The sequence below is a fragment of the Bos indicus x Bos taurus genome, chromosome 10 (assembly GCF_003369695.1).
Source record: "Bos indicus x Bos taurus breed Angus x Brahman F1 hybrid chromosome 10, Bos_hybrid_MaternalHap_v2.0, whole genome shotgun sequence".
Lineage (NCBI taxonomy): Eukaryota > Metazoa > Chordata > Mammalia > Artiodactyla > Bovidae > Bos > Bos indicus x Bos taurus.
The window spans coordinates 78,867,834-78,880,870 of record NC_040085.1 but is presented as its reverse complement, the minus strand read 5'-3'; the positions used below and the strand labels follow the sequence as shown (position 1 = coordinate 78,880,870).

The window sequence follows — 13,037 nt, the reverse complement described above, 5'->3', positions numbered from 1 at the left end:
AACCAAACTAAAAGGCCTAAAAATTCCAGTGCCAGAGACCATTGCTAAATTCTCAAATCTAGAAACAAGTTGTAGAGTATACATATTAAGGTAGTGCTTTTACAAGGAGGTTTTCTCAACATTCAGATATCTCAGCATATCTTGATCTGCTCTGTTTAAAATCAGATAAATCTCAAGCACTTCTAGATTCAAGATTAGGTCCAGAAAGACTAAAGCAAACCATGAAAAAGACATAACTACAGACCCTCAAATCATTCTGGCAATGGAATTTTCCAGCCACAGCCTTCAAAATTCTAATGTGATTATCACATTAAATAAAACTGAGAATTTTATTTCAATTCATTAATTCCCATTATGGAAATCTGTGAGAACTTTATAGTCTATTTCCAAAAAATCCTACCCTCTCCCTTTCCGAGGGTGGCGGCGGTCGTGGGTAGAGCGCCATGAAGGCCTCAGGGACGCTTCAAGAGTATAAGGTGGTGGGGCGCTGCCTGCCGACCCCCAAATGCCGCACGCTGCCCCTCTATTGCATGAGAATTTTTGCGCCTAATCATGTTGTTGCCAAGTCCCGCTTCTGGTACTTTGTGTCTCAGTTGAAGAAGATGAAGAAATCCTCGGGGGAAATTGTCTACTGTGGACAGGTGTTCGAGAAATCCCCCCTGCGAGTGAAGAACTTTGGCATCTGGCTGCGCTATGACTCCCGCAGCAGCACCCACAACATGGACCGGGAGTACCGGGATCTGACCACCGCTGGCGCCGTCACCCAGTGCTACCGAGACATGGGCGCCCGGCACCGAGCCCGGGCCCACTTAATCCAGATCATGAAGGTGGAGGAGATCATAGCCAGCAAGTTCCATGACTCCAAGATCAAGTTCCCACTGCCCCACCGGGTCCTCCGTCGCCAGCACAAGCCACGCTTCACCACCAAGAGGCCCAACACCTTCTTTTAGGTTCAGGCCCTCTGTCCCCAGGGCTGCACAAATAAAACTTAGTGGGAAAACTGAAAACAAACAAACAAACAAAAAAAACCTACCCTCTCTCATCCCCTAGCTGTGAAAATGTTAAATCTCTCATTTAAATGATTCTTAGTTGTTCCTAAGGATCCTGAGGGTGAGAGGAGAGGATATGCCATACTGGGCTCTTAAAAACCCAATTATTACACTCACTGATTCACTCACCCAGCCTGTGTTTATAAAGGTCAGAGTTAGAGCTCAAAGAATTTGACTGTACCCTGATTTTAACATCAGCTAACTGTCTGATTTGATTAATTTGATTTGATTAAAACACTTTAGGCCTTGTTTCCTCATTTATGCTGTTCTTTGACCTATGAAATGAATAACAAAACAGTTTTCTCATCCTGGTGAAGGTCTCCACGATATTAGAGTATGTCAGAAACAACAAAAAGGTCATCTTTACCTTAACGTGAAGGCAGTATGAAAGTGTGAACGATATACTGTGACCTCAGTCACTTTGGGTCTTGAACAGATACCACAGACAGACAATATTTGTATCCACTACTCTCACCATTTTAACAAGAAATGATAAGGAAAAAAGTTAAATTCACACAAAGCTCCGCCTAGCAGAGATAGACAAGCATTTAATGCTAGAAACTAAAGCAATTTTAGATTTGGTAAGAACAAAGTGAAAGAGGAGAGTGAAAAAGTTGGCTTAAAGCTCAACATTCAGAAAACTAAGATCATGGCATCTGGTCCCATCACTTCATGGCAAATAGATGGGGAAACAGTGGAAACAGTGTCAGAATTTATTTTTCTGGGCTCCAAAATCACTGCAAATGGTGATTGCAGCCATGAAATTAAAAGACGCTTACTCCTTGGAAGGAAAGTTATGACCAACCTAGATAGCATATTCAAAAGCAGAGACATTACTTTGCCAACAAAGGTCCATCTAGTCAAGGCTATGGTTTTTCCAGTGGTCATGTATGGATGTGAGAGTTGGACTGTGAAGAAATCTGAGTGCCAAAAAATTGATGCTTTTGAACTGTGGTGTTGGAGAAGACTCTTGAGAGTCCCTTGGACTGCAAGGAGGTCCAACCAGTCCATCCTAAAGGAGATCAGTCTTGGGTGTTCATTGGAAAGACTGATGCTAAAGCTGAAACTCCAATACTTTGGCCACCTCATGTGAAGAGTTGACTCACTGGAAAAGACCCTGATGCTGGGAAGGATTGGGGGCAGGAGAAGAAGGGGATGACAGAGGATGAGATGGCTGGATGGCATCACCGACTTGATGGACGTGAGTTTGAGTGAACTCTGGGAGTTGATGGACAGGGAGGCCTGGCGTGCTGCGGTTCATGGGGTTGCAAAGAGTCGGACACGACTGAGCGACTGAACTGAACTGAAGAACAAACCTGCAAGATGTATGCTCACAAGGAATAACTTCTGCTTCACTAGAAGTTAGGAAGATGGGCACCTGGCAGAAATATCCAAGCAGCTTAAATTTAAATCCCGACCACGGTTTAGAGGAATGAACGTCCCACCTAATATCTAGGCGGCAAAACAAAGGAATTAAGGCACTCGGGTTATTTTCAGATGACAAATTAAGTAGCAAAGCAAGCTAGTTTCCAAGTCCAGTCCTTAAATCCACTGCAAAGCCCTGTGCGTAAAAAGCCGTACACACCAGGGGGCAGCAGGAAGCCGCGTAGGTGGCGGGCACCCCACCCCAACCCCCGAGGGCCACGCGGCTGCGGCTGGAGAGCCGGTGCTGCTTGCTGGAAGAGGCGAGCGCCAGGGCCAGCTGCATTGCCAGCCACCACGGCGCGGGGTGGACTGCCGCCTCCACAGGGAGGAGAGTTTTCATTCACCGCTCTCGGCATCCTTGGGAAGGCAGGGATCCTTCAAGCCGGTTGGCGTGAGGCTCCACAGAAGCCCCCTGGCCTGCAGGTCTGTGAAGTCGCCGCCCAGAGCTTGCAGCTTGGTCCCTATGCGAGCCCAACACACACCCGCTCCCTCGGCCGTCTGCTTTATAGTGGGCAGGCGAGAGGACGAGGCAGCCTCGGTCACTGACTCCCGCCCCCGCCCCCGCCCCCACCCCCTACAAAGTGCCCCCTTCCTGGAGCCTAAGCCTTCCACTTTAATATCCAGAAACTCATTGTTTAGCCCAGTCTTAGGCGTCGCGGCCTTTGGAAAGGAAGGGGATGACGTGGACATAGACCTCCGAAGCTGGACGGGGTCTCGGGGGTTCGAAGTGCAGCCAGCCACGGGGTGCCCAGATCTTCCGGGCTTTGACCGCAGCGAAACATAAGTGGCTTGGTGCCAGGGGACCCGGGTCCAGTAGGCGGGACGGGGATGGGAGGGGGCGTGGCCAGCTGGCGTACAGCTGGTAGGGACGGGGCCCGGATAGGGGGCGGGGCCCGGAGGGGCAGGGGTTCCGCTCGGCGGGCAGGGCCCGGAGGGGCCGAAGCCGGCAGGTGGGTCAGAGGACCTGGCTTGGCTCCTGGGGCGCCGTTCAGCAAAGGGCCATAGGAAGGGGTGACTTAGGAGGGCCCGGGGTTAGTTGAGCTTTTGGAGATCCCAAAGTGGATCCCTACCCTTCGAAGTATCGAGAATGGGAAGTTAATGATTTCTGACAGAAAATGCCGCCTCTAAAAATCCCTCTCTGGCAATAGGGGACACTGTTTCCTAAACCTAGTTGAAGGAGGCTACGCGTACTAGTGGAGAAGGAAATGGCAATCCACTCCAGTATTCTTGCCTGGAGAATCCCATGGACAGAAGAGCCTTGGCAGGCTACAGTCCATGGGGTCCCAAGAGTCGGACACAATTTAGCGGCTAAACCACCACATGTACTAGACTCCCGCCAAATTCCTTGTCTTGCTTGAAATTATTTTTCCAAGATTAAGCAAGACTTAAAAGAAGGAAAGAAAAAAAGACTCCTGAAATTAGATTTAAACGTTTCAGATGAGGTAGAGTACATAGGTATACACTGTGGAAATCATCTGTACTGTCCTGTGGCCTGGTGTAATTATTTAAACGTATATTTTTATATGCAGGGGGGAAAACTTACATTATATGACATTTATGGTTTTTTTTTTTTTTTTTTAAGAAAAAGGCATTGAACCCATAAAATAAAACCATATTTTTTCATTCATACAAATATTTGTATATATATATCTATATAACATGGTTCTGGAAGGCTACACTTCAAGTTAGTAACAGTAAGTACCTCTGGGAGAAGACTAAGACTGATTAATGAGTGGAGGTTTTTAAAATTTTATCTGTATTACTTGAATCTTAAACAGTAAGAATGTATTGACATATGTAATTTACAATTTGTTTTCCACCATAGAATTCTACCTTAAAATGCACCTATAAAATGAGGTTAATTAACCCAAGCTCAGTTCAGTTCAGTTGCTCAGTCGTGTCGGACTCTTGGCAACTCCATGAACTGCAGCATGACAGGCCTCCCTGTCCATCACCAACTCTCGGAGTTTACCCAAATTCATATCCATTGATTCAGTGATGCTATCCAACCATCTCATCCTCTGTCGTCCCCTTCTCCTCCTGCCCTCAATCTTTCCCAGCTTTTCAAATGAGTCAGCTCTTCGCATCAGGTGGACAAAGTATTGGAGTTCCAGCTTCAACATTAGTCCTTTCAATGAACACCCAGGACTGATCTCCTTTAGGATGAACTGGTTGGATCTCTTTGCAGCCCAAGGGACTCTCAAGAGTCTTCTCCAACACCACAGTTCAAAAGCATCAATTCTTCGGCGCTCAGCTTTCCGTATAGTCCAACTCTCACATCCATACATGACTACTGGAAAAACCATAGCCTTGACTAGCCAGACCTTTGTTGACAAAGTAATGTCTCTGCTTTTTCCTATGCTGTCTAGGTTGGTCATAACCTTCCTTCCAAGGAGTGAGCGTCTTTTAATTTCATGACTGCAATCACGATTTGCAGTGATTTTGGAGCCCAGAAAAATAAAGTTTGCCACTGTTTCCACTATTTCCCCATCTATTTGCCATGAAGTGATGGGACCGGATGCCATGACCTTAGTTTTCTGAATGTTGAGCTTTAAGCCAACTTTTTCACTCTCCTCTTTCACTTTCATCAAGAAGCTCTTTAGTTCTTCTTCACTTTCTGCCATAAGGGTGGTGTCATCTGCATATATGAGGTTATTGATATTTCTCCCGGCAATCTTGATTCCAGCTTGTACTTTTTCTAGCCTAGCATTTTTCATGATGTACTCTGCATATAAGTTAAATAAGCAGGGTGACAATATACAGCCTTGACATACTCCTTTTCCTATTTGGAACCAGTCTGTTGTTCCATGTCCAGTTCTAACTGTTGCTTCCTGACCTGCATACAGGTTTCTCAAGAGGCAGGTCAGGTGGTCTGGTATTCTCATCTCTTGAAGAATTTTCCACAGTTTGTGATCCACACAGTCAAAGGTTTTGGCATAGTCAATAAAGCAGAAATAGATGTTTTTCTGGAACTCTCTTGCTTTTTCCATGATCCAGCAGATGTTGGCAATTTGATCTCTGGTTTCTCTGCCTTTTCTAAAACCAGCTTGAACTGGTTCACATATTGCTGAAGCCTGGCTTGGAGAATTTTGAGCGTTACTTTACTAGTGTGTGAGATGAGTGCAGTTGTGCAGTAGTCTGAGCATTGTTTGGCATTGCCTTTCTTTGGGATTGGAATGAAAACTGACCTTTTCCTGTCCTGTGGCCACTGCTGAGTGTTCCAAATTGGCTGGCATATTGAGTGCAGCACTTTCACAGCATCATCTTTCAGGATTTGAAATAGCTCAACTGGAATTCCATCACCTCCACTAGCTTTGTTTATAGTGATGCTTCCTAAGGCCCACTTGACTTCACATTCCATGATGTCTGGCTCTAGGTGAGTGATCACACCATGGTGATTATCTTGGTCACGAAGATCTTTTTTATACAGTTCTTCTGTGTATTCTTGCCACCTCTTCTTAATATCTTCTGCTTCTGTTAGGTCCTTACCATTTCTGTCCTTTATTGAGCCCATCTTTGCATGAAATATTCCCTTGGTATCTCTAATTTTCTTGAAGAGATCTCTAGTCTTTCCCATTCTATTGTTTTCCTCTATTTCTTTGCATTGATCGCTGAGGAAGGCTTTCTTATCTCTCCTTGCTATTCTTTGGAACTCTGCATTCAAATGGGTATATTTTTCCTTTTCTCCTTTGCTTTTCGCTTCTTTTCTTTTCACAGCTATTTGTAAGGCCTCCTCAGACAGCCATTTTGCTTTTTTGCATTTCTTTTTCTTGGGGATGGTCTTGATCCCTATCTCCTGTACAATGTCACGAACCTCTGTCCATAGTTCATCAGGCACTCTGTCTATCAGATCTAGTCCCTTAAATTAACCCAAGTAAAAACATTCTATTAAATTGCTGTGTCATGAAAGATGTGTGGATGTGTAATCTTGAATTCTTTTTGAAACAACCTCATTTTCAAATATGCATCTTATCCCACTTATTCCATAAATAAGATAGTAATTATCATGTATTCTGATTCATGGATGGAAAATATTTGCCACTGAAAGCACATAGTTACTGGACCAACAATCCTGTCTTTTTGAAAAGTACTTTGTTTAAAGTCTGTCTTTGGACAACATATAGCTGACTCCCAGTTTTAGAAAACAACTCAAGTAATTTTGACTTCTGCTCCCCACATTCATTATTAAAGTGACATGAATGGTGGATTTTATACACCTCAGCATGTACCACCTGAAGGAAGAGAATCCCTTTGACAAGCTTTTACCTTCCCAGTGTTCAAAGACCATTTAAAATGAATGTACACAATAGCTTAATCATGATACACCAAAGGAATTAAGATGTGTTTGTGGCTTTCACTTGGCTGATATTTGTAACAGGTTTATACAGTTTTTTTTTAAATGATCAGTGGTTGACAAAAACATACATTTGCTTTCAAAATGGTTCACTGGTCTGTCTCACCCTGATGGAAGTACATCCAAGGGCAATAGATATACAAAGGAAAGCAGAACAATGGGCTAAATTTGGCTATATTTTCTGATTTGTTTTTTGTTTTTATTACTTTTTGTGTGTGTTTCTAATTAAGCTTTTCTTTTTGACGTCAACTTTTTTGAGCCACTAAGCATAAGGGAAAATTATTGGCAGTCATTAAAAAATAAAAATTAGTATGTTATAAATGGTTCCTTATTTCTTATCATTTTAAATCTTAACTGTCCAATTTGGTTTATGGAGCCTCCAATATGTGACCCTAATAGACCTTTAACTTCCCAGTAATCCTCATCAGTCAGATCTACACTATTTGAGCTTATCTCATCCAGCTGGAAAGCTGTGTGAAGGCTTGGGCTTTGGAGTTGGGCTGACCCTGTTCTCCTATCAACTGAATATATTTCTTAATCCTCCCAGGTCTCAAATTTCCTCATCTGAAATAATAAGAGCTAACATTTGAGAGTTTAAATATCACTCAGTCGTATCTGTCTCTTTGTGACCCCATGGACTGTAGCCCATCAGGCTCCTCTGTCCATGGAATTCTCCAGGCTAGAATACTGGAGTGGATTGCCATGCCCTCCTCCAAGGGATCTTCCCGACCCAGGGACTGAACCTGAGTCTCCTGCATTGCACATTACAGACAGATTCTTCACCGTCTGAGCCATCAGGGAAACCCTAATATTTGAGTTTAAATATGTTCCATGCTTTACTTAGACAATTTAATTTAATCATAATAGCCCAGTGAAGTAGTTTCCATTATTATCATTATAATTATCCCCACTTTATATATAAGGACATGGAGGCTTAGAGAAGTTAATAACTTACCCATGGTCACACAGAAAGTGGTAGAGCCTGGGATTTATATCTACTGTTAGAGACAATCTTGAGGGTACTACCTTTTAATCATTTAATGTTTCTTAGTAAGAAAGCCTTTGGGAGGAATTGATTTCTAAGCTCTACTTTTATTTTATGAGTGCTGTAAATTTTGTGTAACTGGTTGTTTCCTTCTTTGCATAGACAATTAGCAAACAAACAGCTGAATGAGTGGCCCAATCAAAGCAGGTATATAGAACTTCATAATAAGCATTATTGTATGGGCCTCATTTCTGGCTCCATTTTATGCATACCTTTTCCCTTTCTCCCTTTTAATTAACATTTGCCATATTTTAGGTAACTTTTTAACACCAAGAAAACTTTTTGAAATCTTGAAATCTTAGAGCTTGTTGTTCAGTCGCTCAGTTGTGTCCTATTCTTTGCGACCCAGTGGACTACAGCATGACAGGCTTCCCTTTCCTTCCTTATCTCCTGGAGTTGCTCAAACTCATGTCCATTGAGTCAGTGATGCCATCCAACCATCTCATCCTCTGTCATCCCCTTCTCCTCCTGCCTTCAATCTTTTCCAGCATCAGGGTCTTTTCCAATGAGTCAGTTCTTCACATCAGGTGGCCAAAGTATTGGAGCTTCAGCTTCAGCATGAGTCTTTCCAATGAATATTCAGGGTTGATTTCCTTTAGGATTGACTGGTTTGATTTCCTTGCAGTCCAAGGGACTCTCAAGAGTCTTCTCCAGCACCATGGTTTGAAGACATCAATTCTTCAGCACTCAGTCTTTTTTATTGTCCAGCTCTGACATCCATACATGACTACTGGAAAAACCATAGCTTTGACTAGATAGACCTTTGTTGGCAAAGTAATGTCTCTGCTTTTTAATATGCTGTCTAGGTTTATCATTGCTTTTCTTCCAAGGAGCAGACATCTTTTAATTTCATGGCTGAAGTCACTGTCCAAAGTGATTTTGGAGCCCAAGAAAATAAAGTCTTTCACTGTTTCCATCGTGTTCCCACCCATTTGTCATGAAGTAATGCGACTGAATCCATGATCTTTGTTTTTTGAATGTTGAGTTTTGAGCCAGCTTTTTCACTCTCTAGGGCTTCCCTGGGGGCTCAGACGGTAAAGACTCTGTCTGCAATGCAGGAAACCTAGGTTCTATCCCTGGGTCAGAAAGATCCCCTGGAGAAAGAAATGGCAATGCACTCCAGTATTCTTGCCAGGAAAAATCCCATGGACAAAGGAGCTTGGCAGGCTACAGTCCACAGGGTCACAAAGAGTTGGACATGGCTGAGCAACTAACACTTTCACTTTTCCCCTTCATCAAGAGTATCTTTGATTCCTCTTTGCTTTCTATCATAAAGGTAGTGTCATCTGCATATCTGAGGTTATTGATATTTCTCCCAAAATCTTGATTCCAGCTTGTGCTCCATCCATCCTGGCATTTTGCATGATGTGCTCCGCATATAAGTTAAATAAGCAGGGTGACAATATACAGCCTTGATGTACTCCTTTCCCAGTTTGGAACCAGTCCATTGTTCCATGTCTGGTTCTAACTGTTGCTTCTTGACCTGCATACCAGTTTCACAGGAGGCAGGTAAGGTGGTCCAGTATTCTCATCTCTTCTAAGAATTTTCCACACTTTGTTGTGATCCACACAGTCAAAGGCTTTGGCGTAGTCATTGAAGCAGAAGTAGATATTCTTCTGGAATTCTCTTGCTTCTTCTATGATCCAGTGGATGTTGACAATTTGATCTCTGGTTCTTCTGCCTTTTCTAAATCCACCTTGTACATCTGGAATTTCTCGGTTCTCATACTGTTGATGCCTAACTTGAAGAATTTTGAGGATTACTTTGCTACCATGTGAATGAAATGAATGCAATTGTGCAGTAATTTGAACATTTTATTGCATTGCCCTTCTTTGGGATTGGAATGAAAACTGATCTCTTCCAGTCCTGTGGCCACTGCTGAGTTTTCCAAATTTGCTGGCATATCGAGTGCAGCACTTTCACAGCATCATCGTTTAGGATTTGAAATAGCTCAGCTGGAATTCCATCACCTCCATTAGCTTTGTTTGTAGTGATGCTTCCACTAGCTTTGTTTGTAGTGATGCTTCCTAAGGCCCACTTGACTTTGGACTCCAGGATGTCTGGCTCCAGGTGAGTGATCATACCATCATGATTATCTGGGCCATGAATATCCTTTTTGTATAGTTCTTCTGTGTATTCTTGCCACCTCTTCTTACTATCTTCTGCCTCTATTAGGTCCATACCATTTCTGTCCTTTATCGAGCCCATCTTTGCATGAAATGTTCCCTTGGTATCACTAATTTTCTTGAAGAGATCTCTAGTCTTTTCCATTCTATTGTTTTCCTCTATTTCTCTGCATTGATCACTGAGGAAGGCTTTCTTAGCTCTCCTTGCTATTCTCTGGAACTCTGCTTTCAGATGGGTATATTTTTCCTTTTCTCCTTTGCCTTTAGCTTCTCTTCTTTTCTCAGCTATTTGTAAGGCCTCCTCAAACAACCATTTTGCCCTCTTGCATTTCTTGGGGATGGTTTTGATCACCGCCTCATGTACAATGTTACGAACCTCTGTCCATAGTTCTTCAGGCACTCTATCAGATGTAATCCTTTGAATCTATTTGTCACTTCTGTCGGGACCAGCCCAATGAACTGACCTGAGAGAGCAGTGCTGCAGAAGAATAAGGAAAAATAAGACTCAGATCCTAATCCTTGCCTGCCTTTTATTGTTAATGTCTACTTCCTTAATTGTGCTCTAGAGATATCTGTTCTTTACAATCTCAGATTGGGGATAAAGATATATGATGCACAGTCCTCAGTGTCAAACCTTCAGGCCTTTCATGACTTTGTTTAGCCCTTTCTCAGCAACTCCCTCAAGGCTCTGGTTATGGGAACAGTCACTAATGGTTTTCCATCAGTCACATCAGGACTTCAACATCTTGTTTTCAAGATATCTTTCCTCAAAAATAATGGAATTGAAAATCAATTTCATTTAAATTTGTCTTATTTTTAAGCTTTTTATCATAATATATTTACCATCAATAATAAAACTTCTACCTCATCTTCAAAAAAAAAAAAAAAGATATCTTTCCAGGATGTACTTTTTACTACTCCCAGCCCTTTGCCTGGGGGTGATGAGAAAGTCATTTTTATTTTTCAAAGAGGCCCTGTTAATTATAGTACAGGCCTGTGCATAGCATATTCCCTACAACTTCCACTGTATAATCATAAGAGATTGATTTAGGTCATACCTGAATGGCCTAGTGGTTTTCTGTACTTTCTTCAATTTAAGTCTGAATTTTGCAATAAGGAGTTCATGATCTGAGCCACAGTCAGCTCCCAGTCTTATTTTTGCTGATGGTAGAGAGCTTCTCCATCTTTGGCTACAAGGAATATAATCAATCTGTTGACCATCTGGTGATGTCCATGTGTAGAGTCGTCTCTTGTGTTATTGGAAGAGGATGTTTGCTATGACTAGTGCATTCTCTTGGCAAAACTCTCTTAACCTTTGCCTTGCTTCATTTTGTACTCCAAGGCCAAACTTGCCTGTTACTCCAGGTATCTCTTGACTTTCTAATTTGCATTCCAGTCCCTATGATGGAAAGGCAGAGAAGGCAATGGCAACCCACTCCAGTACTCTTGCCTGGCAAGTCCCATGAACAGAGGATCGACTTAGCAGCAGCAGCAGAATGATGGAAAGGATATCTTTTTTTTTTTTTTTTTTAGTGTTAGTTCTAGGTCTTGTAGGTCTTCATAGATCCATTCAACTTCAGCTTCTTTGGCATTAGTGGTTGGGGCATAGATTTGGATTACTGTGATAGTGAAAGTTTGCCTTGGAAGTGACCCAAGATCATTCTGTTGTTTTTGAGACTGCACCCAAGTACTGCACTTTAGACTTTTTTGTTGACTATGAGGGCTACAGCATTTCTTCTAAGGGGTTCTTGCCCACAGTAGTAAATATAATGGTCATCTGAATTAAATTTGCCCATTCCTGTCCATTTTAGTTCACTGATTTCTAAAATGCCAATGTTCACTCTTGCCATCTTCTGTTTGACCACTTCCAATTTACGTTGATTCATGGACCTAACATTCCAGGTTCCTATGCAGTATTGTTCTTTACAGCATTGGACTTTACTTTTCACTACCAGACACATCCACAACTGGGCATTGTTTCTGCTTTGGCTTAGCCTCTTCATGCCTTCCAGAGATACTTCTCCACTCTTCTCTAGTAGCATACTGGACACCTACCAACCTAGGGGGTTCGTCTTTCAACATCATATCTTTTTGCCTTTTCATATTCTTAAAGCTAACTGGTCACATATAATCAACTCTCAGGGGAAAGTCACCAAATATCTTTAGTCAGTGTAGGGCATTTCAAGGCTACTTTATCAGTAAGAGATAAACGGAGGTGGAGGGCTGTCCCTACACCTAATTCCTTTGGTATGCAGAGATGTTAAGTCATCATCCTTATATTTAGCTTCTGGTGTTACCTTGGCCCTTACCCTCCCCCCCACCTTCTTTATAACTTCTTTCTATGGTGTCCCATCCCAAAGGCATCTCTAGGGTAGTAGAACCACCCAGGAGTGAGTTAAAGCAGAGGCTTCAACAATTCAAATTACAGAAAATTATACTACACAATAAATAAATACACTCAACACATTTTTAAACAACCGGTCAAAAACTAGGTAACTTCTAAGAAACCCTTCTTTTCATTGTTGTTGTTTAGTTGCTAAGTCGTGTCTGACTCTTTGCGACTCCACGAACTGCAGCACGCTGGGCTTCTTTTCATTAGTTAAGGTCTAATGGGCATTTGCTTGAATAGACTCAAATTGGTGAAAGACTTAGTGTGCACTCAGCAAACCAACTGATGTGTCTCAGAAAATTTTTCTTGCACTCACAGAAGACCCTTTGCTTTGGTCTCATAACTCTAGATAGTGCCCAATACAAGGCAATGGATTGAGAGAGACTGATCCCAGTCCTTCCCAGTAGGAAGTTAATAGGAACCGATGGTGCAGAGAGGAAATCTGATTTGTCAGGTATAATCTGACATCCAAAGATTAAGTCCCCAAAATCTGCTGGTGTCAAGGCATTCCTCTAGGTAGCCAAGTTCCAAGATTGAAAATTCAGACAATAAATAAAGAGTAAGTGTTAATATATCAACAGTATATATCAGTAAACTGTTTCACTTACAACAAATGCTTTTTTGATAAAGGATTCAATTTTATTTTGT

General features: G+C 42.3%; 1 pseudogene across 1 annotated transcript; it reads left to right on the top strand.

The window, feature by feature from the left end:
- Window positions 1-424: 424 nt before the first annotated feature.
- On the top strand, window positions 425-1,007 carry LOC113899087 (annotated as a pseudogene). Its single transcript, XR_003512828.1, has one exon. The product of XR_003512828.1 is annotated as a 60S ribosomal protein L18a pseudogene (transcript).
- Window positions 1,008-13,037: the final 12,030 nt, after the last annotated feature.